Source organism: Oncorhynchus kisutch, linkage group LG27 (genome assembly GCF_002021735.2).
Source record: "Oncorhynchus kisutch isolate 150728-3 linkage group LG27, Okis_V2, whole genome shotgun sequence".
In the NCBI taxonomy this organism is placed as follows: Eukaryota; Metazoa; Chordata; class Actinopteri; order Salmoniformes; family Salmonidae; genus Oncorhynchus; species Oncorhynchus kisutch.
Window position 1 is genome coordinate 1650330 of NC_034200.2, and position 16878 is coordinate 1667207.

A 16878-nucleotide genomic window follows, 5' to 3' on the forward strand; every position below is an offset into this window, starting at 1 on the left:
ACTGTAATATACTGTAGAATATTATCCTACACACCTCAATCATATGTAGTGTGTACAAAATACTACAGTACTTACTATATAACACTGTAATATACTGTAGAATATTATCCTACACACCTCAATCATATGTAGTGTGTACAAAATACTACAGTACTTACTATATAACACTGTAATATACTGTAGAATATTATCCTACACACCTCAATCATATGTAGTGTGTACAAAATACTACAGTACTTACTATATAACACTGTAATATACTGTAGAATATTATCCTACACACCTCAATCATATGTAGTGTGTACAAAATACTACAGTACTTACTATATAACACTGTAATATACTGTAGAATATTATCCTACACACCTCAATCATATGTAGTGTGTACAAAATACTACAGTACTTACTATATAACACTGTAATATACTGTAGAATATTATCCTACACACCTCAATCATATGTAGTGTGTACAAAATACTACAGTACTTACTATATAACACTGTAATATACTGTAGAATATTATCCTACTCACCTCAATCATATGTAGTGTGTACAAAATACTACAGTACTTACTATATAACACTGTAATATACTGTAGAATATTATCCTACACACCTCAATCATATGTAGTGTGTACAAAATACTACAGTACTTACTATATAACACTGTAATATACTGTAGAATATTATCCTACACACCTCAATCATATGTAGTGTGTACAAAATACTACAGTACTTACTATATAACACTGTAATATACTGTAGAATATTATCCTACACACCTCAATCATATGTAGTGTGTACAAAATACTACAGTACTTACTATATAACACTGTAATATACTGTAGAATATTATCCTACACACCTCAATCATATGTAGTGTGTACAAAATACTACAGTACTTACTATATAACACTGTAATATACTGTAGAATATTATCCTACACACCTCAATCATATGTAGTGTGTACAAAATACTACAGTACTTACTATATAACACTGTAATATACTGTAGAATATTATCCTACACACCTCAATCATATGTAGTGTGTACAAAATACTACAGTACTTACTATATAACACTGTAATATACTGTAGAATATTATCCTACACACCTCAATCATATGTAGTGTGTACAAAATACTACAGTACTTACTATATAACACTGTAATATACTGTAGAATATTATCCTACACACCTCAATCATATGTAGTGTGTACAAAATACTACAGTACTTACTATATAACACTGTAATATACTGTAGAATATTATCCTACACACCTCAATCATATGTAGTGTGTACAAAATACTACAGTACTTACTATATAACACTGTAATATACTGTAGAATATTATCCTACACACCTCAATCATATGTAGTGTGTACAAAATACTACAGTACTTACTATATAACACTGTAATATACTGTAGAATATTATCCTACACACCTCAATCATATGTAGTGTGTACAAAATACTACAGTACTTACTATATAACACTGTAATATACTGTAGAATATTATCCTACACACCTCAATCATATGTAGTGTGTACAAAATACTACAGTACTTACTATATAACACTGTAATATACTGTAGAATATTATCCTACACACCTCAATCATATGTAGTGTGTACAAAATACTACAGTACTTACTATATAACACTGTAATATACTGTAGAATATTATCCTACACACCTCAATCATATGTAGTGTGTACAAAATACTACAGTACTTACTATATAACACTGTAATATACTGTAGAATATTATCCTACACACCTCAATCATATGTAGTGTGTACAAAATACTACAGTACTTACTATATAACACTGTAATATACTGTAGAATATTATCCTACACACCTCAATCATATGTAGTGTGTACAAAATACTACAGTACTTACTATATAACACTGTAATATACTGTAGAATATTATCCTACACACCTCAATCATGTGTAGTGTGTACAAAATACTACAGTACTTACTATATAACACTGTAATATACTGTAGAATATTATCCTACACACCTCAATCATATGTAGTGTGTACAAAATACTACAGTACTTACTATATAACACTGTAATATACTGTAGAATATTATCCTACACACCTCAATCATATGTAGTGTGTACAAAATACTACAGTACTTACTATATAACACTGTAATATACTGTAGAATATTATCCTACACACCTCAATCATATGTAGTGTGTACAAAATACTACAGTACTTACTATATAACACTGTAATATACTGTAGAATATTATCCTACACACCTCAATCATATGTAGTGTGTACAAAATACTACAGTACTTACTATATAACACTGTAATATACTGTAGAATATTATCCTACACACCTCAATCATATGTAGTGTGTACAAAATACTACAGTACTTACTATATAACACTGTAATATACTGTAGAATATTATCCTACACACCTCAATCATGTGTAGTGTGTACAAAATACTACAGTACTTACTATATAACACTGTAATATACTGTAGAATATTATCCTACACACCTCAATCATATGTAGTGTGTACAAAATACTACAGTACTTACTATATAACACTGTAATATACTGTAGAATATTATCCTACACACCTCAATCATATGTAGTGTGTACAAAATACTACAGTACTTACTATATAACACTGTAATATACTGTAGAATATTATCCTACACACCTCAATCATATGTAGTGTGTACAAAATACTACAGTACTTACTATATAACACTGTAATATACTGTAGAATATTATCCTACACACCTCAATCATGTGTAGTGTGTACACATAGAATGTTAGCCTACATGGTGGTGTGTTGTGTCCTGCTGTTTACCTTTTCCGTTGCGTGGGAATTTCATATAAAGTAAAAAAGTGGGCACAAATGTAAATTCAACATCTGTTCCATGTAATTTCTTTGAAATGACGTGAAACAATATTGATTCAACCAGTGTGAATTCCAATACATCAGTGATGTGATTTCCGCTCAAGGAATGACTGTTGGCAAGTTTGTTCACTGTTCGCAACCTTAATTTTAGGCAGGTTTTTACACCCTCAGCTGTTATTTTCTCACAAATGTTTAAATAATTCTAGTTAGTCTGGTCACTATCCGTTTTTTAAAGCTTTTTGGTCTACTAACACTTACATGCGACTTCTGCTATCAAAATATGAACATCATATTGAAAATTCACTTTGGTCTGATTGTGTTCAGATCTGGCTAACCATTTCAGGAGGTGGTCAGAGATGCATTGTGTACAGATTTCTTCTCAGTCTGGACTGGACACAATCAGGCTATCAAAATGCTATACAGTGGGAGACTACATTTGCACTCCTCCCACAAGACTCCAGAAAAGTGTTTTGGGACTGAGAGGCACCTTTTGTCACGACTTCAGCCGAAGTCGGCCCTTCTCCTTGTTCGGGTGGTGTTCGGCGGTCGACGTCACCGGCTTTCTAGTCACTACCCATCCATTTTTCTGTTTCGTTTTGTTTTGTCTGATTACACACACACCTGTTTTACATTCCCTCATTACATTCCCTATTTAACCATCTGACATACATTTCTGTTCTGTCCGTGATTGTTCATGTCGTTAGTGGTTGTAGTTGTGTTAGAGTTGTGTTGTGTTGTATGTTCCTATTTGGAATTTTGCTTAATTCTTGAGTAAACTCAGTTTGATTACTCCATAGCTGTGTCCTGCGCCTGACTCCGTTTCACTCTGCACCCAACCGCTGACACCTTTTCATTATAACGTTGGAGGAAATATGTTCCTAGCGTTTGAGGAAGGTGTTTTTTCTGGCCTCTTAAATGCCAGCCAGCTAGCTAATATCTACAAAAAAAATGTTTTGTTTGTCTAGAGTTATGCTAACCTGTTTCCAATCCCTTTAGCATTGCTTGCTAGCTTGCTGGCTAGCTACAGAGGTTAGCTGTCTACTTAGCTAAATAAGTTGTTGTGTTATTATCATACATTGCCTATACCACCGTTTGAAGAATGCATAATGGCATTTCAATAAAGCACGGGAAAAGGGAATCCGGACACACTGTTGACATGGTAGACACATTTAAATGTAGGTGTAGGTGCATGACGTGTTCAGAATTCCATGATCAGAACACAATGATCAGAATACTGAAGCTGCATTAACTGTTTAAAAAAATATATATATTTCACATTTTTGAACCAGGTAGGCTAGTTGAGAACAAGTTCTCATTTACTGCGACCTGCGACCTGGCCAAGATAAAGCAAAGCAGTGTGACACAGACAACACCACAGAGTTACACATGGAGTAAACAAACAAGCCAATAACACAAACAAGTCAATGGCACAGTAGAGAAAGGAAAGTCTATATACAGTGTGTGCAAAAGGCATGAGGAGGTAGGTAATAAATAGGCCATAGGAGTGAATAATTACAATTTAACCGATTAACACTGGAGTGATAAATGAGCAGATGATGATGTGCAAGTAGAGATACTGGTGTCCTCAGACTCTTCAACAATTATATTTAGTTTGCAAACACTTGACAGATGTCCAAACCGTTTACATTTGTGACATTGAAGTGGCTTTGGTGCATATATCCCAGATTCTTCATCAAACATCAATAATACCGAAAGGCTTTTCTCTCATTCCCACATCCTGATCGACCTGCTAGCCTACCTGTGAGTGGCTCCTCCCCCTCAAGCCCCACAGAGTGGTTAGCCAAAGATAGGCAGAAACTGCTTCTCCAATTGAAATAAATCATTGATAATGTTTGTAGTCAAAGTCATGCACAGAAAATCTACATTTCACCCCAAACTGCGCATGTGCAGTCCGTCAAATCAAAGGCACTCCTTCGATAAAACATATTTTTTTGTTGAAAATGAAGACGTGCCAGTTTGTCACTTTCACGAGGTTGTAGTAATGACAGTTTCAGCTACTTAAGTCATTGGCTCCAATCAGGGTTTTGCATTTAGATTTTGAGAAAGTGAACTACACAGGACACATTTTTCTCTTCGCCCCGGTCTGGTCTCGCCCCGGTCTGGTCTCGCCCCGGTCTGGTCTCGCCCCGGTCTGGTCTCATCTGGGCTTGTTTTGTCAAAAACATATACAGCTTTAGTCAAAATGAATCTTTTCGTAGCAGTTTTAGGAGAACTTACATAACCGGTTAGGATAATAAATGTATCAGGTTGTGAGAATTTAGGTTAAGATTAGGAAAAGAGTTAGGGTAAGAGTTAGTTCAAATGAAACAAAAAAACATTGCTGATGTTTCACACCCCACCTGGTGTGAGAGGCGGTGCATTTAGCTAAAATGCAACAACAACAGAAAACATAGCAACTTTTGAGACAAATTTAACAAAAGCTGTATCCCATCTAGACATGACCCTCTGGGTTTAGAAACTCAGTGGGTTATGCTGCGTCCAAACTACTGGGAAGTTGAAACTGGGAACTTGGAAATCTCCGACTTCCTACTTCAGTGTGTTCAAAAAAACGAGTGCAAACTGGGAAAAATGTATTTGAACGGTCATCCAACTCAGGCCTCTTTCTAGAGCTCTCACTTCCTGACCTGAAGACCACTGACATCATGATTTCCCAGTTGTTTTGAATGCGGTACCAAAAACTGAAAAATTGGGCGTGCAACATTATTCAGCCCCCTTAAGTTAATAAATTGTAGCGCCACCTTTTGCTGCGATTACAGCTGTAAGTCGCTTGTCTGCAAAAAGACCTGAGACTGGGACGGAGATTTGTCTTCCAACAAGACAATGATCCAAAACATAAAGCAAAATCTACAATGGAATGGTTCAAAAATAAACATATCCAGGTGTTAGAATGGCCAAGTCAAAGTCCAGACCTGATTCCAATCGAGAATCTGTGGAAAGAACTGAAAACTGCTGTTCACAAATGCTCTCCATCCAACCTCACTGAGCTCGAGCTGTTTTGCAAGGAGGAATGGGAAAAAATTTCAGTCTCTCGATGTGCAAAACTGATAGAGACATACCCCAAGCGACTTACAGCTGTAATCACAGCAAAAGGTGGCGCTACAAAGTATTAACTTAAGGGGGCTGAATAATTTTGCACGCCCAATTTTTCAGTTTTTGATTTGTTAAAAAAGTTTGAAATATCCAATAAATGTCGTTCCACTTCATGATTGTGTCCCACTTGTTGTTGATTCTTCACAAAAAAATACAGTTTTATATCTTTATGTTTGAAGCCTGAAATGTGGCAAAAGGTCGCAGAGTTCAAGGGGGCCGAATACTTTCGCAAGGCACTGTATGTCCAGTTTTGGTCAGCATGTTAGGCCTGTATTTCGAGCTTATATATACTATATACGTTTTATGGAAACCATCTATTTTACAATAGTTGTATTTAGTTTGTTTTTCACTTTTGTCCTTCCTCTCCCATATATATATGATGTCCATCCGGTTGGATTTCTATTTGCCATATCTTTCAAACTGTGCTCTTTCGAAAAAAGTTCTTAACCTATATACGTTTTACGGACACAATATGTTTCACATTAGTTATCCTGTCATTAGTTGTTAATAGTTCCAACCTTTAACTCCATTCAACCCCTCCCATCTATCTCTTCACAGCATCCATATTGGATTTCTCTTTGCCATACATTTTTCAACTGTGCTGGGATGTTAAGCAAAAGTTCGGAACATTCCTATTCTAATTGTTTCCACAGATTGTAAATTGAAAATGATTTGTTTTGCTAAAAGTATTATTATATTATTGATCGATTGGCTGGTCATCCAGTAGTGCTATCTGCTGGATCAATTCTTCAGCCATTCCCGGACCTGTGACCAAAAAAAGGTTTTGAGACTGACACAAATATTAATTTTCACAAAGTTTCCTGCTTCAGTGTCTTTAGATATTTTTGTCAGATGTTACTATGGAATACTGAAGTATAATTACAATAATTTCATAATTATTAAGTGTCAAAGGCTTTGATTGACAATTACATGAAGTTGATGCAGAGTCAATATCCGCCCTGGTGACTCGTGTTATCCGCCCTGGAATGCTGTCAATTAACTTCTGGGCCACATCCTGACTGATGGCAGCCCATTTTTGCATAATCAATGCTTGGAGTTTGTCAGAATTTGTGGGGTTTTGTTTGTGCTCCCGCCTCTTGAGGAATGACCACAAGTTCTCAATGGGATTAAGGTCAGAGGAAATTCCTGGCCATGGACCCAGAATATCGATGTTTTGTTCCCTGAGCCACTTAGTTATCACCTTTGCCTTATGCAAGGTGCTCCATCATGCTGGAAAAGGCATTGTTCGTCACCAAACTCTTCCTGGATGGTTGGGAGAAGTTGCTTTCAGAGGATGTGTTGTTACCATTCTTTATTCATGGCTGTGTTCTTAGGCAAAATTGTGAGTGAGCCCACTCCCTTGGCTGAGAAGCAACCCCACACATGAATAGTCTCAGGATGATTTACTGTTGGCATGACACAGGACTGACAGTAGTACTCACCTTGTCTTCTCCGGACAAGCTTTTTCCGGATGACTCAAACAATCAGAAAGGGGATTCATCAGAGAAAATGACTTTACCCCAGTCCTCAGCAGTCCAATCCCTGTACCTTTTGCAGAATATCAGTCTGTCCCTGATGTTTTTCCTGGATAGAAGTGGCTTCTTTGCTGCCCTTCTTGACACCAGGCCATCCTCCAAAAGTCTTCGCCTCACTGTGCGTGCAGATGCACTCACACCTGCCTGCTGCCATTCCTGAGCAAGCTTTGTACTGGTGGTGCCCCGATCCCGCAGCTGAATCAACTTTAAGAGACTGTCCAGGCACTTGCTGGACTTTCTTGGGTGCCCTGAAGCCTTCTTCACAATAATTGAACTGCTCTCCTTGAAGTTCTTGAGGATCCAGTAAATGGTTGATATAGGTGCAATCTTACTGGCAGTAATATCGTAGCAGTGGAAATGTTTTTGGGGGATTCAATTAATTTGCATGGCAAAGAGGGACTTTGCAATTCATCTGACCACTCTCCATAACATTTCTGGAGTATATGCAAATTGACATCATGCAAATGAGGCAGCAAAATTCAAATTTGTGTCATTCTCAAAACTTTTGACCACGACTGTTCATATGGACAAAACAAATGATCTAATGATTCTGCCTCTTCGCAGAAAAATCTGCAGAGCTGGAAAGGTTGTATCCCCCATATAAATAACATTCTGTTGGTTGCAAGAATTCTGTAGTCATTTAAATAAAAAAATGTAAAATCTGGCGTTGTTTTGCGTATCCGTTCATAAACCATGTGCCATTGAATTGATACATCAAAAGTCTATTCCAAACTATTTTGCAATCTATATGGCACGGCTGTCAATTTTTTGGTCCTTAAATGAAATTGGTATACTTTTTAATTGATCACAATTCCCTTTAAACAATTATGGTCTTCAAGTTCCTTCACTTTTCCCCCCTTCTACTTCCCTTCTCTTTCACTTGCCTCTTTTTCCACTTTTCCCCCCTTCTACTTCCCTTCTCTTTCACTTGCCTCTTTTTCCACTTTTCCCCCCTTCTACTTCCTTTCTCTTTCACTTGCCTCTTTTTCCACTTTTCCCCCCTTCTACTTCCCTTCTCTTTCACTTGCCTCTTTTTCCACTTTTCCCCCCTTCTACTTCCCTTCTCTTTCACTTGCCTCTTTTTCCACTTTTCCCCCCTTCTACTTCCTTTCTCTTTCACTTGCCTCTTTTTCCACTTTTCCCCCCTTCTACTTCCCTTCTCTTTCACTTTCCTCTTCCATTTTTGTGGTAATGCTGCAATTAGTTGGTTGTAATTTTGGGTAGAGCAGACGTTTCCATACGTTTTAGTTAGCTGCATGTGTGACATAACTCCAACAGTCGTATTTATTATATCATTTATGAAGATTATACCTTTTTTTTAATCAATTACTATATTTGAGTTTAACCACAATATTTGTTGAATTATTTGTTCTGTCATTTCTGGTGGATTACATTGAAATTGCAATCAACTTTCTATGAGTTGTTTTAAAAATAACGATATTTGGGAGATTATTTCCTTTTCAAATAACTGAAAGTGAGACGTTGTAATTTGAATAAAGGGTAAAAGGCCTTTCTTGAACACTAATTTGCGAGAGAAAACCAGTTCAGATTTAAGTATAACTTCTGTATGACTGACGCCTTTATTAAGAGGTCTAATGCTATAATATTTTATAATTTCTGCCCCCCGAATTCATATGCATTATATAAATAGGCACATTTAATTTTGTCTGGCTTGCCGTTCCAAATGAATTGGATTTTATTTTCTCATAATTTTAAAAACAGTTTGCTATGTTTAGGAAAGAACATAAACAAATAAGTAAACTGGGATATGACCAAAGAGTTAATCTGTAATGACCCTAGTGTAGCTGGTGTAGAGAGTCAGGCGCAGGACAGCAGATATGACTAATCAAAAGTACTTTACTCAAAAGGTAAAATATACAAAGTAACAAATCCACATACACCATGAAAATACAAGTACACAATCACTCACAAAAACCATGGGGGGGGGGACAGTTAAATAATGAACAGGTGGTTATGGGATTGAAAACAGGTGTGTGAAACAAAGACAAAAACAAATAGAAAATGAAAAGTGGATCGGTGGTAGCTAGAAAGCGGGTGACATCGACCGCCGATTGCCACCCGAACAAGGAGTAACTTCAGCGGAAGACGTGACATAATCAGGATGATTTTTCCACAAACAGGCAGGTATTTTCCTTTCCATGTTAGGAAGATCTACTTTTGCTAATTTTCTATAAAAATATATTGGAGTGAGATTATTTATTTATTTTGGGATACAGTTTAAGTCAGAGGTTTACATACACTTCGGTTGGAGTCATTAAAACTCGTTTTTCAACCACTCCACACATTTCTTGTTAACAAACTATCGTTTTGGCAAGTCGGTGAGGACATGTACTTTGTGTGTGACACAAGTAATTTTTCCAACAATTGTTCACAGACAGATTATTTCACCTATAATTCACTGTATCAGAATTCCAGTGGGTCAGAAGTTTACATACACTAAGTTGACTGTGCCTTTAAACAGCTTGGAAAATTCCAGAAAATTATATCATGGCTTTAGAAGCTTCTAAAAGACTTATTGACATAATTTGTGTCAATTGGAGGTGTATCTGTGGATGTATTTCAAGTCCTACCTTCAAACTCAGTGCCTCTTAGCTTGACATCATGGGGAAATCAAAAGAAATCAGCCAAGACCTAAAAAATGGTAGACCTCCACAGGTCTGGTTCATCCTTGGGAGCAATTTTCAAACGCCTGAAGGTACCACGTTCATCTGTACAAACAATAGTATGCAAGTATAAACACCATGGGACCACACAGCCGTCATACCGCTCAGGAAGGAGACGAGTTCTTTCTCCTAGAGATGAACGTACTTTGGTGAGAAAAGTGCAAATCAATCCCAGAACAACAGCAAAGGACCTTGTGAAGAACCTGGAGGAAACAGGTACAAAAGTATCTATATCCACAGTAAATCGAGTCCTATATCGACATAACCTGAAAGTCCGCTCACCAAGGAAGAAGCCACTGCTCCAAAACCGGCATGAAAAAAACTGACTACGGTTTGCAACTGCACATGGGGACGAAGATTGTACTTTTTTGAGAAATGTCCTCTGGCCATAATGACCATTATTAAGTTTGGAGGAAAAAGGGGGAGACTACGGTTTGCAATTGCACATGGGGACAAAGATTGTACTTTTTGGAGAAATGTCCTCTGGTCTGATGAAACAAAAATAGAACTGTTTGGCCATAATGACCATTATTAAGTTTGGAGAAAAAAGGGGGAGGCTTGCAAGCCTGAAGAACACAATCCAAATCGTGAAGCATGGGGGTGTCAGCATCATGCTGTGGAGGGACTGATGTACTTCACCAAATAGATGGCTTCGTGAGGCAGTAAAATTATGTGGATATATTGAAGCAACATCTGAAGCTTGGTCGCAAATGGGTCTTCCAAATGGACAATGACCCGAGCATACTTCCACAGTTGTGGCAAAATGGCTTAAGGACAACAAAGTCAAGGAATTGGAGTGGCCATCACAAAGCCCTGACCTCAATCCTATAGACATTTTTGGGGCAGAACTGAAAAAAGTGTGTGTGAGCAAGGAGGCCTTCAATCCTGACTCAGTTACACCAGCTATGTCAGGAGGAATGGGACAATATTCTTCCAACTTATTGTGGGAAGCTTGTGGAAGGCTACCCGAAACATTTCTGTAACGGCGTTCGTCTGTTGAAGGAGAGTCGGACCGAAATGCAGCGTGGTGGTTACTCATGTCTTTTAATGAAGAATAGCGATACATGAAATAACTATATATATATATACACACAAAACAACAAATGGAACGCGAAAACCTATTACAGCCTATCTGGTGATACTACACAGAGTACTACACAGAGACAGGAACAATCACCCACAAAATACACAGTGAAACCCCGGCTACCTAAATATGGTTCCCAATCAGAGACCACGAGAATCACCTGACTCTGATTGAGAACCGCCTCAGGCAGCCAAGCCTATGCTAGACACACCCCTAATCAGCCACAATCCCAATGCCTACAAAAAACCCAATACGACAACACTATTGTGCCCATGTCACACCCTGGCCTGAACAAATAATTAAAGAAAACACAAAATACTAAGACCAAGGCGTGACAATTTCACCCAAGTTAAACAATTTAAAGGCAATGCTACCAATACTAATTGAGTGTATGTAAACGTCTGCGACCTGGCCAAGATAAAGCACAGCAGTTCGACACATGCAACAACACAGAGTTACACATGGAAAAAAAACATACAGTCAATAATACAATAGAAAAAAATAGAAAAAAAATATTAATTGAGTGTATGTAAACTTCTGACCCACTGGGAATGTGATGAAAGAAATTAAAGCTGAAATAAATTATTATCTCTACTATTATTCTGACATTTCACATTCTTAAAATAAAGTGGAGATCATAACTGACCTAAAACAGGGAATTTTTTATGGGATTAAATGTCAGGAATTGTGAAAATGTATTTGGCTAAGGTGTATGTAAAACTTCCGACTTCAACTGTATGTAAATGTGAACAACTGTATGTATACCAAGTATATCCACATGACCATCAGACCATTTTATTGGTAAAGTGAAAGTAGTATTTTTTTGTGATCCAATACATAATATAGTACATTTATCATAATTTGTTTGTAATCCAGAGAGGTTAGAAAAAGTATCAAGATCCTCTATGTGGCTGTGGAGGGATTCCAATTGTGGATTTAAAAGAAAACATGAATAATCAGCATACAATGACACCTTTGTTTTTAAGCCCTGTATTTCTGATCCTTTGATATTATTGTTGGATCTGATTTTAATAGCTAACATTTCGATGGCCATAATAAATAGATATGCTGATAGTGCTGTGCTCACTTGAACAGGAAGCTGGCGCAGCGGTTCTTCGTGGGCAAATTTTGTCAACAATGTCTGGCATTCTCTGGATTTATGGTGCTTTCAAAGAAACTCGGAACTAGGGGATTAAAACAAGGTTGAATCAATATTCAGGTCGTAGTTTAGAACAGAACTAGAACTTTAGAACTCTACATCAGGGGTGGGCAACTCCAGTCCCCCAGGGCCTGATTGGTTTCAAACTGTTTCTCCATCCCTAGTAAACACAGCTGATTAATCAAATTACAATTCTAAACTGAAGATCATGATTAGGCGATTATTGGAGTCAGGTGTGTTAGCTGGGGCAAAGCTGTGTCACCAATCTGTCACGAATCCCGTTTCCTGAGTCTGTTTTTTGCCAGTGTTCTGTCCTGGAGTTTTTTTTCCGGCGTCCTGGAACGCACCCTGTCTGGTTGTCGGGCAATGTAGCCAGTTGGGAGTTCTGATTACCCGCACCTGTATCCCATCAGCTATCTGCACACCTGGTCCTGATCATCATCTCTCCTCTTCATAAGCCCGGACCTGACAACCATTCCCTGCCGGATCGTTAGCCATGAACAGTATGTTGTGCCATACTATCAGCCTCAAGTTGGATAGAATTTGTTTTGTTGTTTTGTACGTCTTGCTTGCCTTCAACTTACCTCCGTTTGTTCTGTCTTCAGTTACTCACCCGGATCATTTACCCCATTCCCGCCTGGTCGTCGGAGGATTCCGCTTCCCCATTGGATCCACCTATTTACTCCCATCAACTCACCACCGCTGCCCGCTACGCCACCTGGATATATCTACCCACTCACATTCACTTGTAAATAAATACTCACCTTCTTCCTACTCTCCTTGTCCTGGTCTGCTTCTGGGTTCGATTTTGAAGAAACGTGACAGAACGATCCGGCCAAGGATGAACCCAGCGGACCTGGATTCCGTTTGCCATGCCATTACCCAGCAGGGGAAGACACTGGGACAACACAAGACGGCGCTACAGGAGATAGCGGGTGCAATCCAGAATTTATCTGCTAGCTTGACACAAATCCAGGATCAGCTCAGTTTGCTGGCGATTCATTCACCACCTGTTTCACCCATCTCACCTGCCGTGTCTGATGCGGTTTCCTTCCGTGAACCCAAGGTACCGACGCCTGATAAATATGAAGGGGATTTGGGAAGATGCCGTTCTTTTCTTATGCAGTGTGGGTTAGTGTTTGATCTGCAGCCCCATTCTTACGGCACTGACAAGGCTAGGATAGCCTTTGTTATTGAACTGCTGCGTGGAAGAGCTCTGGAATGGGCTTCAGCCGTTTGGGAACGACAGGAGACCTGCATGGCTTCATACCAGGAATTCACGGGAGAGATGAGAAGGCTTTTTGACCATCCAGTCCGAGGTAAGGACGCAGCTAAACGTTTGTTCACTCTTCGCCAAGGAGCTCGCAGTGTGGCAGACTTTATGATCGAGTTCAGGACATTGTCTGTGGAGAGTGGTTGGAATGAGGAGTCACTACAAGCGGCTTTTTACCAGGGGTTGTCGGAGCAACTCAAGGACGAGCTGATATCTTATCCAGAGCCTAGTGACCTAGACAGCTTGGTCACTTTATCTATTCGGGTAGATAATAGAGTCCGAGAGAGAAGGAGGCAGAAGCAGTGGGGCCCATCCAATCAATCAGCACCTCGGTTACCATTCGGTTCAGGAAGTGAACCAGAACGTATTGATCGTTATTCCCCACACGGGATTAGTGGAGGGGTCTTGCCACCAGATCCTGAACCAATGCAAGTGGGGAGACACAGGCTAACTAAGGAGGAGCGCCAACGTAGACGTGAGACCAACAGCTGTCTCTACTGTGGTAGCTCAGGACATTACATCTCCGCTTGTGCACAGCGCTCGTTAAACTGCCCGGCTCGCTAGTTTTGGGAGGAATTTTAGCGAGCCAGTTTCAACCTCTCAAGAATCCTGTCAGACCCCGTTTTTCTGCGACCCTTATGAATAAGGATCAGAGCTTAGAGATGAACGCTTTTATCGATTCAGGTGCCGATGGCAGCTTTATTGATGCCGACTTGGTGGAACAGCTGGGGCTTTCCAGGAAGCAATTGCCGGAAGCCATTGAAGCAACCACTCTGAACGGCAGTAGTCTGGCACGGATCACTATGAGGACTGAACCGGTTAAGATGTTGTTGTCGGGGAATCATTCAGAGTTTATCTCCTTCTTCATTCTGTCCTCGCCCCATGTTCCTCTGGTTCTTGGTTACCCCTGGCTGAAGGAACACAATCCCTCATTTGATTGGGTGACGGGTAAGATAACTAGTTGGAGCATTGATTGTCATGCTAACTGTCTTAGGACTGCCTGTTCTCCTGCCATTTCCAGTCAGGTCAGTGCCTCTGCTCCTCCTGATTTGTCCCTGGTTCCAGAAACATATCACGAGTTGGGTGAAGTATTCAGTAAACAGAAGGCTCAGTCCCTTCCTCCCCACCGACCTTATGACTGTGCGATTAATCTGTTTCCTGGAGCCGCCTTTCCCAAGGGACGGTTATACAGTATCTCTCGACCTGAACGTGAGGCCTTGGAGACCTACATCAAGGAGTCTCTAGCTGCAAGTCTCATTCGGCCCTCGTCATCACCTCTGGGAGCAGGATTTTTTTTTGTGAGCAAGAAGGATGGCTCTCTTCGACCGTGTATTGATTATCGGGGTTTGAATGATATTACGGTCAAGAACAAGTATCCCCTGCCCTTGATGAGCTCGGCTTTCGATTCTTTACAGGGTGCTACGGTTTTTACGAAGCTTGATTTACATAATGCTTATCATTTGGTTCGGATCAAGGAGGGGGACGAGTGGTTGACTGGGTTCAATACTCCGATGGGACATTTCGAGTACCAGGTGATGCCGTTTGGACTGACCAACGCTCCTGCTGTGTTCCAAAGTATGGTGAATGACGTTCTGAGAGATATGATTGGTATTTTTGTGTTCGTTTACCTGGATGATATCCTCATCTTCTCGAAGGAGCTTTCTAGCCACGTTCAGCATGTCAAGCAGGTCCTGCAGCGGTTATTGGAGAACCGTCTGTTCGTGAAGGCTGAGAAGTGCGATTTTCACGCCCACACGACGTCCTTCCTCGGGTACATCATCTCCAGGGGAGAGATCAAGATGGACCAAGAGAAGGTTCGGGATTGGGTCCAGCCCGGTACGAGATTGCAGCTCCAGAGATTCCTGGGGTTTGCAAATTTTTATCGGAGGTTTATCCGTGATTACAGCTGGGTGGCTGCCCCTTTAACTGTACTGACGTCTTGCACCAGAAAGTTCTGTTGGTCTCCTGAGGCAGACCGAGCATTTCTAGATTTGAAGAGCCGATTCACCAACGCCCCGATTCTCTCTCAACCTGACACTTCCCGTCGTTGTGGAGGTGGATGCGTCTGATGTGGGGGTGGGCGCCATCCTGTCCCAGCGTAGCTCCACTGACGGTAAACTCCATCCCTGCGCCTTCTACTCTTGTCGTCTTTCTCCAGCTGAAAGAAACTACGATGTGGGTAACCGGGAGCTTCTCGCTGTGAAGCTCGCCTTGGAGGAGTGGCGTCACTGGTTGGAGGGAGCGGAGCAACCGTTTGTGGTGTGAAACGTGACACAATCAGGCCCTTGAGGACTGGAATTGTCCACCCCTGCTCTAGAAAGCGGCTGGAATAACAATTCCTAGTTGGATGACCGTTCAAAGCATATTTTTCCAGTCGGACCTCCTTCCCAACTTCCCAGTTGACTTGAACTCACTGAAGTCAAGTTTTTGCGTTTTTGAGTTAACAGTGGTTTTGAGCATAGCACAAATCATGCTTCATTGACAGCATGGCCAATGTTGAATGTTTATCATTTTAAACTTGACCAGTCAGTATGAGGGAGTGTGAGAGTGATGACACCAAATTTAACACACCTGCTCCCCATTCACACTTGAGACCTTGTAACATGAGTCACATGACCCCGGGGAGGGAAAATGGCTAATTGGGCCCAATTTGGACATTTTCACTTAGGGGTGTACTCACTTTTGTTGCTAGCGGTTTAGACATTAATGGCTGTGTGAGTTATTTTGAGGGGACAGCAAATGTACACTATTATACAAGCTGTACACTCACTACATTACATTGTAGCAAAGTGTGATTTATTCAGTGTTGTCACATGAAAGGATATACTCAAATATTTACAAAAATGTGAGGGGTGTACTTACTTTTGTGATATACTGTATATATGTTTTTTTTTACATTGTTTGCAAACTGATACGTGGCAGGTATTAATGCCAAAATAACATGCAAGCCTTTGTGTGCAAAAAAATGTGGGGCGAAAAACAGGTCGGCCCTGAATGACGGGTCGCCACTAGTCATATTTACCAAGAACAGCTGCAAATTCCCCCAAAATTACATCACTTTCCTTGCTTTGTTGAACAACACTATCATGAATCTAGCAAATAAATGATGTGCGTCAAATTGCATAATGTATTTAGTTC